General features: G+C 39.5%; 1 protein-coding gene across 1 annotated transcript in view; it reads right to left on the bottom strand.

Moving 5' to 3' along the window:
- Positions 1–15,442, bottom strand: part of LOC132843294 (kelch-like protein 29) — a 181,555-nt gene that overhangs the window by 156,931 nt on the left and 9,182 nt on the right. Inside the window, exon 2 of the mRNA XM_060866502.1 lies at positions 11,933–12,001. The gene's annotated coding sequence lies outside the window, so the exon portion shown is untranslated. The remainder of the gene's footprint in view (positions 1–11,932; positions 12,002–15,442) is intronic.

Here is a 15,442-nt window from a genome sequence, read left to right as displayed (position 1 = left end):
CGATTTACTATAAAATCTGCTACCCAACAGTAATTCATTTCAGTCCAATTTTGTTATATTATCCCCATTTTCTCTTTGTACCAGTCAGCGCTCCCATATTATACGACAGCTACCAACTGGTGGAGGTAAAGACTATCACATGCTTTCTCGGATAGACGTGAAACCACCAGGTTTCTTCAAAAATCTATTAGAAGTCAGCATAACACACTCACCAGAAAGTGCTATCCACACTCTTCCGCATATACAAGGGGACAGGGGATTGACAGCATACAATTATCCAAGCAAACCATGCAGGTATGGACAAACCTTCCTAATTACAGTACAGTTTTCACCTACTGTTACGGTTGCCTTCAAGTTCCTCAAATGAAACATGTTTGAAAATGTTTGTTAGTATCAGATGGCGTTGTTCTTTGGCTTCAGGTTCAGACTCTGATGTGTCTACAGTGAGCCCAAATATTAGGCTGTAATTATAGTTGGTGTTACACATCGACCAGGTTTGTCAATAAAATTCTAGTCAGTATCAATACTGACCAGATATACATATATGTATCAAATCTACAGTAACAGCAGCCTGTTTAATTGCGATGGATAAAAAGAGGTTGGTAAAAGGTCCCATGGAAATGAAAATAAAATGAAATGCAAGAAACATGAATCCTTTAACATGAAATGTCCTATCACATGTGTTGATCTAAATTCAATAAACTGACATTTAACATTTAGGATATTTGCTCCATTAAACATCAGCATCAACTTCTATGTAATACTCACGTCACATCGGTGTTATGAAAAAGGCTTTAATCCTCGCTAGCGACTGTTTAAATTAGTACAGTATGAAAAATCAGCCAGCAAATAACCACAAGCCTCTTGGAAAGGTGAAAGACTAAGCCATCAAAGTCTGTCTTACAATCTGTTCATAAATGGACCCGAGTAAGAAATTTGACTTTCTAATCCAGCATTTGAGAGCACATGTCACCGCCATATAAACTGATTGCTTGGCATTTGAGTGTGACTAGAATATAAAGTGCAATGAAAACATGCGGAGTGTCCGGCACAGATGGTGCTCGGAGGCTGAGAGAACCACTGAGCAATAGAACCACGAGGCATGAGCCAGAAAAGAATCCTCCAAAGCAAGCGTTGAAGAAACAGAGAGCGATTTGCCAAGAGATGAGTCTCAGCACAGAATCTTCATTTAACAGCACCATCGATAAACGGAGAGAGGCGTGCACGACTAGGGTCAGATCTCTGCTGTCTCCCTGTGTGTCCCAGAAGTCTCTCTAGCCTCATATAAAATGCCAGTGAGACTACCAACGAAAGCTTGCACTTGCAATCAACACACAAAAGTCAGACTGTACTATCTTTGGAATCCTGAGGCAATGAGGCCAAAAAACACAAGAGGGGGAATAAAAAGAGAAAGATCTGCTCTGTCTCTTGGTTAACTTATAGAATCGGCGTTCCTCAGGGCATGGTCCCTAAGACAAAAGTGAAGCTTACATTCATCCTGTGTTTATGACAGAGTTTAAGTGATAAATCTGCATATGCTCGAGTGTAATATGAATCCAAGTGGTCCAGTGGGACAGGGCTGGAGGAAAGAAGGCCTTTCAGTACCTGAATGTGGTGTGGAGGAGGAATGTGGACCTGCAGGAAGACTTTAGCTAATGCCTTCCCCAGCTGCCTGGCCCTGATCACAGAGCTGCTCAATGCCCCTTCTAGCCCAGCGGGCACGTTTTACACACCCACTGCTACAGCTCACGCTCCATTAACCTGTGGAAGGGAAAAACACAGGCCCCTCAGGCAAGGGGCCTCTGGCTTCAAACAACCACACACAAACTTGCTCATCCCACTTGCCCCTCACATTACTGTGTACAATAGCTGACTAAAGCCATAAATGAGCAAGACAGGAGAAGAGAAATATCATGATTGGAGCTTAAAAAGGACTGAGAGCATTTGTTCAGTTTTTCAGTCATTTGACAAAGAGCTCGAACAAAGCTGAGTAAGGGTGAAAAAGAATGGGGGTGAAGACACTACTTAATATTGGTTAGGACTCCTGAAGGTAGGAAGGAAAGAAGGAAGGAAGGAAAGAAAGAAAGAAAGAAAGAAAGAAAGAAAGAAAGAAACTTTTAGAGACCACAAGAACTGACCTACTTCGAGTTAAGAGCAATTAAGTGAAATGACAACCATCACCGACCCCTTAGTTGACAGACATATTAAACTTGTTCATACTCCTGAGACACATTGATTTTCACAGCCAAAACAAAACATGCCCCGTTCGAAATGGTGAAAGAGGTTTCAGGCTGAAAAATCCATGATTGTTAACAGCACGTTGAAGTCGAGAGTATTAACAATGAATCCCAAGACTGATGTCTGTTTTGGACATATCCACTTCAAAATGTTCTTTCCAGGTCAAGAATTAGAGATACTTACAAAGAAAATGTGTCTTTATGTACAAGTGACATAAACAAAGACATTTCTGGAAGGCTCTTATCAGTGGGACATCAGCTGTAAACCATAAGCCATAAGTATGCAAAGAGTGTTCAAAGCAAATACAAAAAAAAACCTTGATGACTTAATATTATAATCAAATTTGGAAGCAAATCGGCTCAGATACAGCTTAAACAAGTCAGCAAAAATAAGTTGAAAGCCATTACCATTGCCAACTGAAATGCTCATTAAAGACGATACCTTTTAGAATAAGTATATCTGGACGTTTATGTACGTATAAATACATTACTACAGGCTTCGTAACCATCCTGCATATCCTTACCTCAGACTCTGCCAAGCTTTTCAATTAAAGCAATAAACAATAGTTATTATATAGTATTATATACACTTTACATGTACGACTGCTCATCCGTGCAATTATCCAATCAGCCGATCGCGTGGGAGCAGCACAATGCATAAAATCATGCAGAATCATTTCAAGTGCTTCAGTTAACATTCATATCGAACATCAGTTTGGAGAATAATGTAATCTTGGGCTGGGTTCAGCATTGCAGAAACTGCTGATACGAAAATAAATAAATAAATCACCTGCTGAACAGCTCTTCTGCATGTGCATACAGAAGATCTTTGTGATGAGTGAGGTCAGAGGTGAGTGGACAGACTGGTTTGAGCTGACAGCAAGGCTTCCATAACTCAACGAACCACACTTCCATATGTGGTGAGCAGAATATCATCTCAGAATGCATATCACGTTGAACCTGATGGGCTACATAAGCAAAAGACCAAATTGGGTTCCACTCCTGTCAGCCAAGAACAGGAATCTGAGGTCACAGGCTCACCGAGTCTGAACAGTGAAAGACTGAAAAGACATCGCCTGGTCTTTTTCCAATCTTCAGCTGTCCAGTTTCATTGAATTCTGTGTACACTCTAGAGAGTGTTGTGTGTGAAAATCCCAGGAGATCAACAGCTTCTGAAATACTCAAACCAACCTGTCTGGCACCAAAAAGTATTTAAAAATATTGTTTTTTTTTTTTTTTTTTTTTACACAATCTGATGTGGGGGGCACGGTGGCTTAGTGGTTAGCACGTTCGCCTCACACCTCCAGGGTCGGGGTTCGATTCCCGCCTCCACCTTGTGTGTGTGGAGTTTGCATGTTCTCCCCGTGCCTCGGGGGTTTCCTCTGGGTACTCCGGTTTCCTCCCCCGGTCCAAAGACATGCATGGTAGGTTGATTGGCATCTCTGGAAAATTGTCCCTAGTGTGTGATTGCGTGAGTGAATGAGTGTGTGTGTGCCCTGCGATGGGTTGGCACTCCGTCCAGGGTGTATCCTGCCTTGATGCCCGATGACGCCTGAGATAGGCACAGGCTCCCCGTGACCCGAGGTAGTTCGGATAAGCGGTAGAAGATGAATGAATGAATGAATGAATGAATGAATCTGATGTTTAATATAAAGCTCTTGACCTGCATATGCATGATTGTATGCACGGAGCAGCTGCCACATTATTGGCTAACTGGACAATTACATTAAGTCAAGAAAAAGAAGCTTTTATTGTTATTTCCACCATTTATAGCTGATGCAGTATACAGTGAACTGAAATAACGTTCCTCCAGGTCCCTGGTGCTACATAAAGGTGCTACACAGATCTACATAAAACAACACAGAACTAAGGGCTAAAAAGGAACACAAAACAGTCCAATTAATGGGCATGTGTGAAGGTGTACCTATTAAATTGGCTGGTGAGTAAGCCATTATTCCATGAAAGCGTACAGAATATACATCCCAAACATCTCCTACAGTACCAGCTCTCACTACATAACCCTGTGAACGCACGATCGGTGAATCTTACAGAATTTCTTCGCATTGCTTAACATTTGTCTCATCTACTGATGGTCAATATTGCTGCATTAGAGATTAGGAGAAGTGACTCAACTGCATCTCTCAAGCAATGAAAGTGCTGAATTGGGTAAAACGAAATATATATTTTATGGCAGCTATCAGGGTCAACCATCGTATATCTAAATGAGATGAAGGAGGATTTGTCAGAGATGATTTGGGCTGATTGAGCAGACGTCTCTGCAGCGCGTAAATACTCCACGTCCTTTCCATTTCCCATCCTACCACAGTGCTCTAATCCTCATTTACTAAGGCACTGCAATTCCTCTAATGGCTTATACGGGAAATAAATTGAGGTCGGGTTTACTATCTTAACCTACAATATTGGATTAAATAAGGTCAGCTCTTGAATAGAGCCCTGAAGAGACAATGATGATAGACGTAAAGGGGTCATGCTTCGACATCTGACATGTGCTCACGGTTCCTCATGTAATACATTCAACTAGAATAGCTTCCAGTGGTGCTCTTAAAAGCAACGGGATTGTTCGTGTCATGTACTTCTTACCCACTGAGGAAAAATAAAGAGAAAGAATAAAAACATTCCTAAAGTTAAAAAAAATATACATATCTGCAGCCTCTTTCACCATATTTGAAACCACAGTTGGCACAAAGGCACGGCCGAAACATTAGCAGAATATTGTTCATAAGCCTGAAGACAGATTGGTTCAAAAGTTAAAAGTGATATATAATGAAACGCCATACACCTCAGGAATGCATCCTTATAGGTCAGCCAACTCTAATTTCCAGCTAAGCCGTGTGTCTGACATCTGTACAGCACATGGAGTCAGCCTATAAATCTCCCTGGAATCCCTTTAGTGGAACTACAAACACCATTAATGGATGTCCTGCTGCTGTAGAAAAAATGAAAGCAAACTTTCAAAGTAAATATGATGGCTAACCTGAGCTTCATGCCATGCTTTAACTTGCACAGTGATGACCCTGATGAACTAGTGATGCACCACGTCTCTGGATTACCATCAGAACATCAGCTCGACACAGCATGAATATATTGGATGTAACATAGTATGGCAATGTAACATCTTCAGTACAACATGGACCGTTCGTCCATTTTATAAAATTAGCCTGTTTGGGAAAAAGTGAAAAAACCTGGATTTGATCATTATGGTATTTCTCATGATGACTGTATGTGAGTTACAGAGAAATCTAAGCCATTCGGCTGCTCTTTCCAGAGGTTTTGGTTGGACCCAATCTTTCCAATGTGGTTTTTGGAGATGGTTTGCCTGCTCATTTGCAGACGTTTGCCCCAAAGCAAACCGAAACAAAGAACACGTTCCAAAACCACCAGTAAAACCCATAAACGCCACATCTGCAGCTGACAGGTAAAGCAACAAAGTACCAGCATTTAATCCTAAATTAAACATACAGCAGCTCCAACTAAAACACGTGAAACATTACACTTCAGTGTAACATTTTTACTAATGTTTCTCTGGGACTGCGATTTAATCTCATTAAGACATGGCCTTAAGACATACTGGCCCTCGATCATCGAAGTAGAGCAGAAACGAGCACAGATTTGTGCACCGTTATTTGAACAACGTATCAATAAATCTGCAGCTGCTGCATGAAATATGACATGAGATTTGACATCAAACCGAACGGTAATTTGAATCTTATTTGGCGAATAAGCTTCAGCTGTGGGAACAAAAGTTCAAGCCCCAAACAAACACCCCAATTTACCCTCATGTACTACTAATTTCCATTAAAGACACCCTAATTTATGCAGCTGTTTAGACTGTGAGGCAATATAAATAAAGCATGCTACATTTTTTCAAGTAAAGGAAAGAAGTGAATTCATTTCAGTGAAGCTGAGAGGTGCTTGTGTCTGTGGCGTCTGCATATAGAAAGGCTCTAGTTGAAAGCCTTAAAAATAGCACATAAAGAGAGCACAGAATGAAATCTTGAAAGCAAATAAAATGAAATCAATGCATATGCAATTCATTTCAGCATATACAGCTAGTAATGGAAGCATGGTCAGTTTTTTTATAAAGCTGTTTAGAGCCAATCAGGTAAATTAAAAAAAAAAAAAAAACTGCAGTCAGGAGTAAAAGCTTTATTTATGAATAAAGCTGAGTAAAATTTCCATCCTTGACAAACAAGGGGGAAAAATAAAAGGCTAAAATTAATCAATCACTGACAGCAAACCAAAATGAATGAAATCATGTCTGGCGTGTTTCAGTGTAGAAATGAAATTGTGTGGGTAGCAGTAAAGTGGTTACTGAAGATGAATGAAGTTCAAGCATTTTTCCGAATTACACACACTCAGAAGAAGACCAGACAGAAGTTTGATCAGGAATCTCTATAAGCTTGTTTTAGTCAGTTTAAGGTAAACTGGGGATGATGAAAACAATACCAGTGACATGTTTGCAAGGAAGGACACAGGCTGTCTGAAGGGCAAAGCAAAGGAATCACCCCTCTGCCTTTTCCCCCAGAGTCTGTCACTGTGTGTCTACAGGCCCATTTAAGTCAGGCTCACAAGTGGATGTGTCAGTCAGTTCAGCTGGGATTTCTTTTACACATGATTTTCTTTTTGGTCCCAGTGATCTAAAGGTATAATTAGTAGTTTGTAGTCTATATTGTCATGATAATAATTACAACATGCATGTTTGTATTTTAGAAATGCACTGGCCATTGCACGATGCTTCAGAGTAAATTACTTTCCAAATTTGTCTCATCATTTCTGGAATATGTCTAAAACACAGCCAGTGATTGAGATCTTATTATTATATATAGATCATCTTCAAGCACCTCGTTTACATGTGACAGGTCTGTTTCTGCTGTGTTCCATAAATTCCACACTTAATGCTAGACTGTGCGAGTAAACAGTGAATAGGAGCTGAGCAACAGATGCAGGAAGGACGGGTACAGGGCCAGCTGATTGGCAGGCATAAGTTGGTGTAAGGGCTGGTTGAGATGTTAACTGTCAGCAGGAAATGTGAGAAGAGGTGTCTCCTGAGACAGTGACGGGCCAGAGGTTTCCTATTCCTATTGGGTTGGGATGACAGTCTGGCTTGTTCTGTAAAGCTGAGGCTGCTATAGAAGCACAGACTTTAACTCTTACTTCTTATACACTTATCTATCTCTCTTCGTGTCTCTTTCCACGGTCACCTAAGGTATTACTCACACACAACACTTTGGCAGTCCTTATGCATAACTACACCTGCTGATTGATGCAAGGTTCATTAGTACTCTTATTCGTTTAATGCATTAAAAAAAAACTGATGGTCTAGACACGTCATTAATCTGACCCTTTGGCTGAAAACGATCCATTAGGCTTACAGACACTCGGTATTGAATTTCTAGAGGTATCTCTATCAGTGATAAAAGCAGAAGCTCAGAGGGATCCTGTGTTCCTCTAAAGCTAGTGATCTTTCACTTGGTCATCCATTAAACAGGAGAAATACCTTAAATGATCGGTGTCAGTAAAGCTGACACTGTTTCTAAAGTTTCTGAATGCTGTGACATTTGGCAACGGTAACATTTCCCCTACAGCTCATCTGAGTGTGAGTCAATCTATCAGTCAACACAAACTCCAAATCCGTGCAGCCTGCATCCTGGCATTCACCAGAATAAACTCAAGCAAATGAGTCAAAATTTCTGAGCTGCAGTTTTATTGCTGCACAGATTTCCCCTGATATATTGTAGAAAAGATCAGTAACCTGTCATTTTTTATTCGCAAAAAATCCAACTGGTCATCAGGAGACTAGAGGACGGTGTCTCAGATTCCAAACTCAGCCGATCTCTGCAGACTGAAAGCACTTAAAAGCTGATAAGAATGATCCGAATTATTTTATTCCATTTTAATTATTATGACCAAAAATAATAAAGGAATTCTCTTAAAAATATTCCAGAATAAAATAAAGGTCATCGCATCAGGAAAAAACCTATACAGCCTATGGCAGTGTTCCATCTACAAGGCACAAAGGCTTGCCGAGAAGTTTGGGAATTGGTAGCTCAGTGGTTAAGGCACTGGACAGTTAAGCAGAAGGTCATGATCTCAAACACCTGGGCTGCCAAACCATCACTGCTTTTCCCTTAAGCAACTTTCCCTTCTGTAAGTTGCTATGGATAAATATGGTCTGGATAAATATGAAAATGTAAATCATATGCTATGACCTTCAGTCACCAGAACACAACCCAATTAAACATGTATGGGAGTTTTTGGAGAGGTGTAGCATCGGTCCCCACCACCATTATCAAAACATAATTTGAGTGCATATCATAGTGTTCATCGCTCCAGTACACTGAAAGATTCATGTAGATTATGAAGAAATGCACATTATGGCTGCTCCAGCGACTTACGGTGGTCATAATGATATCTATCCCTAGTCCTGTCTTCAGTTGAAGCTTTTATTGCTATGTATAAATGGTCAAGTCAAGAAGCCTGTATTGTCATTTCGACCATATATATCTGATGCAGTATGTAGTAAAAGAAAACAATGTTCCTCCAGGATTCTGGTACTACATAAAGACACAGAACTATGGGTTACAATCATACATGTTATACACGCTCGCTCGCTCGCTCACTCACTCACTCACTCACTCACTCACTCACTCACTCACTCACTCACTCACTCACTCACTCACTCACTCACTCACTCACACTCACACACTCACTCTCACACTCACACACTCACACTCACACTCACACTCACTCTCACACTCACTCTCTCTCTCACACACTCTCTCTCTCTCTCACACACACACACACACACACACACTCTCTCTCACACACACACACACACACTCACTCACTCTCACACTCTCACTCTCACACTCACTCTCACACTCACTCTCACACTCACTCTCACACTCACTCTCACTCTCACACTCACTCACTCTCACACTCACTCTCACACTCACTCTCACACTCACTCTCACACTCACTCTCACACACTCACACTCACTCTCTCACTCACACTCACTCTCTCACTCACACACTCACACACACTCTCTCTCACACACTCTCTCTCACACTCTCTCTCACACACACACACACTCTCTCTCACACACACACACACACTCACTCACACACACACATTCCCCTGAGCTCTTTGCACAGCCTGAGAATATAAACATTATGACTAGGTCTGGTTGTAAATCTAGGGCCGAATGTTTGCCTGGATATTTTTGATCTTTATATTTTCTCAAATGACATTACAATGCACTTAGCCTAATAACCTTTAAACACTCTCATACGCTGTGCTTGATCATGATGGCCTGTGAATGCAGCTCATTCACTAACACGTATTAGGCTCAATGGGTCTAACGTGATGGCATGGTGTGACCCCTACTGTGACAAAATGCCCCAGGGGGCTAGCATTACACTGCACCTCCCACACACACCCGGGCTTGACATGTCTTAATCACCATGTGTGCCTGTGTGTGCGTATGTGTGTGTGTTGTAAGCACAGTGGTCTAAGAAGATGACAGTGTTGAACCGCACCACAGTCTGTTTTAGAGGAGTGTGGAAAGGAGATGAGATAATGATGTCTATGCAAATCCTGCACAATATACCTGCAATTGTCAACCCAGGACATTGAACTATTAATAAAATACCTGTCTACACTTCTGATTTGCAGAGAATTTACGATCCATGTATGAGGGAGCAGTGGTTGTTCAGAACCTTAAATCCCTAAAACTAATAGAAAACTAGTATCATTCTGCCAATATGTTAAATATACTGTATGAAATCTTTATAAAGTTCAGTATACACAATTCACACAATAATGAGATCTTCCGAACACTGGAGTTCATAAAAACAGCTTAGGCTCTGCTGAGTATTGCTAGTAAACACCTCACTGGTCTTAGCAACAGACCGGTCAAGCCTCATTGGGAGCATATTGGCAGCTCACATAAGCAAGTGTGAGCTGTGAATTAGTATGAATGTGTTTTATAAGCACATATTATTCATCACTCAGGCTTACAATAGCAAGAGTAAAAGAATATAAAATCCAAACTGTAAAATCAATGCCACACTTGTAATTGATTCAGTTAAACCACGGTTATTCTCTACTTATTATGGATCACCAACAGATATACATGGATATCATACAGGTGTCCTTACCTAAATGTAAGATTTCGATGCACATTAAACACTACATGTCCAAAAGTTTTTGGACACCTGACCCTCACACCCAAATGTGCTTTTGGAACATCAAATCATGAATTTAGTCCTTTTTTTTACTATCATAATAACCTCCACACTTCTGGGAAGAATTTTAATATTTTGGAGCACTGGCTAGATTTTGGATTTGTGATTTGATGCTCGAGCTGCTTGAGATCTTCTACACTAACCTTGGCAAACCATGCCTTTATGAAGCTAGCTTCCAGTAGTTCTAGTGAAGGGAAAACTTAGTGCCATAGCAAACAAAAACATCCTACGCACTGTGGACCACCTTTGTAGGGAAGGTTTGGGGAAGACCCACATATCGGTGTGATAGACAGGTGTCCACATACCTATGACTTGTATACATAATTACATGTCAAATTGTGGTCTGTGAAGCAAAGTTTAATGTCCAGAATATTTTAATTTTATTAAAATTTTGTGGGAATTGAATTCAGCGTAAAAACATTCAAAATATTGTTGTGTTCTTAAACTCTTTTTATGGGCTGTTTGACTGGTTAATTGAAATAAATGTGTTTACTAATCTAAATTTTCATAACTGATCAACAAAACAGGCCTACAATTAAAGTCAACATGATGTTCTGCCGGTGTTCGGGAACTAAAAAGCACCAATAAAAAGACAGAATATTTTTATACACACCTGAATAATTTGAAGAATATTTAGAGTGCCTAAAATAAATCTGTACTATAGGGGTCCTTGAAATTTTATTTTTTCTGTAAAAGAGGCCCGGGCTCCAAAATGTTTGAGAGCTTTTAATATTATAGAACACTGTGAAAAGGATTACAAAATCAAGGTTTTGGGGGGTTTTTTCATCCTGAAACATTGAACAATATCACAAACCATTCGACAAACACTTAAGGCATGTCATAAATGGTCACTGAAAAATCGCAGGAATAAACAGCTGCATGCTGCATTGCAGAAGGCATCACAGCAGGCTAACTCGGTTTAAATGAATTCTGTTTAATGGGCTCAGGAGCAAGGGTTCAGGCACTCAAGACGTTCTAAACATGACGTTTGAATGATGTGTAGCTGTGTGAGTACAAAATCTGTAAGTGCTAGTTGATAGAATTTTCTATCTTGCTATCTTGTGGACAGTTGGCCATTTCCTGGAAGGCATGAAGACAAATTCTACCACGGGACAAGAAAACGGACTGGATTTCACACAACCGTATTAAGCTATAAATCAAATCATTTCTTTTCTAGTGTATTGGGAGAGGCAAAGAAAGGAAATGAAGTTAGTATGCACAACAGCATGATGCAAAAAATATATATATATATTTTGTGTAACAAAATAACACAAAATAGTAGCTACATAAAAAGTAACAAGAAATTAATAAGATCAGATAACAACAACGGATGGGAAAAAAAACGTATCGTCTCTTTGCCGCTGTGCTTTGTTGACGGATATTGATGGGAGAAAATAAAAAACAGATCTTTTCAGATAGTACGTTACCTTGAGTCTGTGAAAGATGATGATGCTCATCACAGTCTAATGAGATCTTTTGAGTATAGCCAGGTGTTCCTGCAAAGCCAAAAATAACAGGATTAATACACAGATCTGAGGAAAGCAGAAAAAAGCTGTAAGCAGCAGCTCTGCAAGTGTTTCTTGTGTGGTATAAGGCGTGTCCTATTATTCTGGTATTATTCTGTACTAGCCGATTCATTCGTTTTCTTTCCGCTTCTTCTTTTGGAGATTGCAGTGGTACTAGATGATTTCCAACCTTATACACACCCCCGGTAGGTCATTTGTTCAAGAAATGAATTCTACTCTGTTCTGAAGACGTTCCTCTTGGTAGTACTCCTGCTGGGATAACGTCCCGTACAGAGGGGCGCCACATAAAAGAGCCCTCTTGTCCAAAGTAAACAGCGCTTCTCCTGTTATTCCACAAAGTGTGTGTGAATCAGTCACAGCACAGGCTTTGTGTAAAGCCACAGAATTGTGCTATATGGCGAGAGCAACGTGGGGTCCTGCTTTGTCTCATCACTGTGAGAAGGACTTCCAAACTTCTTCCAAGGACTTCCAATAGATGTCCTAGACATAAAACACGTCACTGACAAGGAGAATCATGTAATCACTTTCCTAGAGCTACTTGTGAAAGGTTTAATGCCGTGTGACCTGAATAATAGGTTTGTGGAAGTGTGCAAACTGTCTGCACTTCAGAAATCTGTGTTAAAAATTTATTCGGTGTGACCTCTCATGGTAAAACCGCTCCGTTTCAATTCACAACGATGATTGAGTTCGATTTCTGAAAGATCCTGTGAGTAAATTCCGTAAGAATCTCTTATGCATATAAGACAAAACAGTAACGTAGCTGAAACCATATGTGCATGTACATCATATACTCAGTGTATCTGGGTATTTATTGTTTTCTTTTTTTGCTTGTATTAAATCAAATTATTCACAATGAGGGACTGGAAACAATTTGGCTTTTTTTTTTTTTTTCTTTTTTTTTTTGCTCGCTCAAGAAGTTTCAATTGGTTCCATCATTTTCTACTGATACTGAGTGGATTCTGTCAATAGTGTAAAATTTTGATCTAGTTCACAAATCCTGTGTCTACAGTAGAAGCTGTAGTATGTACAGGGCATGAACAGGGATTTACAGTCACCACTGGCTGCTTGGGGGATGGGGACGTAGAAGCGGCTACTTGCCTGGTGGTTACTATAAAACCCCATATTTATACACACTCCGGTTTCTTCCGGGCTTGACCACACTGTTTGAACGTGGCTTCTCTGACCAGTGCAGGAGATAAACAAGTGTTTTAAATCACTACCTGATTATCATAACCATTTAAATGACCTGTAAACTGAAATTGTAATTCATCCTAGGCATATTTATTTTTTACTGATGTTAACTAGATGCTTGTCTAATGCAAGCTAAGTCTCCGTACACTGATAGATTATATTTCACATTAATCAACTCAAAATGTTCTCCATTTACAATGACAAAAAGAGAGTGTGCCTCATCCTTCAAAGGGGGAAAACAGAGACAAGAGATTAATAATGTAATGTAATGAAATGGGGTGGAGATTCCAGGTTGTTAATTAATATCAGAAAGTGCAAAAAATATGAGCAACTATCAAATTGCTCGTCTTTCGTGGTGGGAAAAAAATGTTTATGAAATAAATCTTTACTTGGGGGACCATGGAATTTATTTTACAGTTATAGATGTGCCCAGCTACAAAAACAAACTGCGTGGCTTTTAGTTTTTAAAGTGTTTTTTACTTTTAATCACAAGGTCTCCGAATTATTTGACCATGTATGTACCATATACACTGAACTCATTTCAGTGTCATTTAACAACAATAAAATCTAGAAGTCATTTTCCTATTCGAGTGCTAAGCTCAGATTTCAGTAAATTCTTTTCTGTATTATTTGTCCGTTGTATTAATTGTCACAGTATTAACAGTAAGGTGTCACTGCAATCTATTCATATCCTTACAACTTTAGGTGATCAAGGTTGTATTGATGAAGAAAAACATCAGGGAACATGAACAAATGTATGGATTCGTGCACTCAGTTTTATCCTGAGAAAATGCAGCCAGAGATTTATCCTGCAAACCCAGCTTTACAGAAGTATAGAAACAGAAAGAATAAATAAATAAATAATAATAATAATAATAATAATAAGAAGAAGAAGAAGAAGAAGAAGAAGAAGAAGAAGAAGAAGAAGAAGAATACAAATAAATAAATACATACATACATTTAAAATATATAAATACATATAAAAATATTCATTTAAAATTTTAAATACTATATTATCTCTAACATCTATCACTGATGAGCAAGCTGGAGGCAACGGTGGCAAGTAAAAAAAACACCCTGAGATGATACGAGTAAGAAACCTTGAGAGGAACCGGACTCAGACGTGAACCCGTCCTCATTTGGGTGACATTGAACAGTAAATAATGTAAATGTAAATAATGTCAATCAACCGAGAGCTCCTGATGAACTAAAGGGTCATCGCAAACTCTACCTTCACCACAGACCCAACACTAATTCCTTCCTGTCAAAGTCTTCAAATACTCACATATTTCACTCATGCCTACTGGTAAATAGCCAGTCCACCAACTGGCATGTTTTTGGGAGGTGGAAGGAAACCTACATGTATCGAAGGAGAACAAGGTGAAATACAGAGACACAGAGAGTAACCTGAGCTCAGCACTGAACAAGAGCTGTAAGGCAGCAATGTCTTCATATGTCGTTAGCAATATATATATTTATTATGGAGTACCCTCTAATAAGTAAAACACTAAGCTTCCAGTTTATTGTGTACCTTTCTAGTGGCTAATAAACTGCCAGTTGAGTATATAAACATGTTTGGCTGTACCAGGAGGTGGTAGCAGTTAGGTCACAGTACGTCCATGACCCGCTACTAGAGATTAAACTACTCCACTGGGAGAAAACCAATTGGCAAAAAAATGTACACAATAATTGTCGTTATCTTTAATTCACAACATGTACAAAAATAATTAAAAACCTGGACCTGCTAACTGTAGGGAAAATTAATTATAGTCAATATAGATGGAGAACAAGAAAAAATTAAATACAAATGCAATAACATCCCAAACGCAACCACAGAAGGCTAGTGTTAATCTCTACGGGTTGAGTCAGGCCACGATTCTTTCCCTTGTGCTTTTTGTTTGCTTATTTCACACATCGCCTCTTTTGTTCTTGCCCATACATGCTTTTCTCGGTTCCAGACCACGCCACACTAACAAAAAATCATGTTTACTTTGCCGTAAAATCAGCGATGCTTTCCTATTATTCCTCACAAATCATTTTCTCCCTCATTGCTTCCTACTCAGTTCTGATCCTTCTATCTTGCTCCTAGCATTAGTTCGTACATCAGTGGATGAGACTTTTTTTGTTTGTTTTTTTTTTTTAAGTCAAACGATCTCAATAATGAAAAATGCATGGTTGATTTTTAACCATGATGAAAGCACAATACTGAGAAACAGAAAA

The sequence above is a fragment of the Tachysurus vachellii genome, chromosome 3 (genome assembly GCF_030014155.1).
Source record: "Tachysurus vachellii isolate PV-2020 chromosome 3, HZAU_Pvac_v1, whole genome shotgun sequence".
In the NCBI taxonomy this organism is placed as follows: Eukaryota; Metazoa; Chordata; class Actinopteri; order Siluriformes; family Bagridae; genus Tachysurus; species Tachysurus vachellii.
The sequence above is the reverse complement of the archived record's forward strand: the minus strand, read 5'-3'. Positions and strand labels throughout refer to the sequence as shown.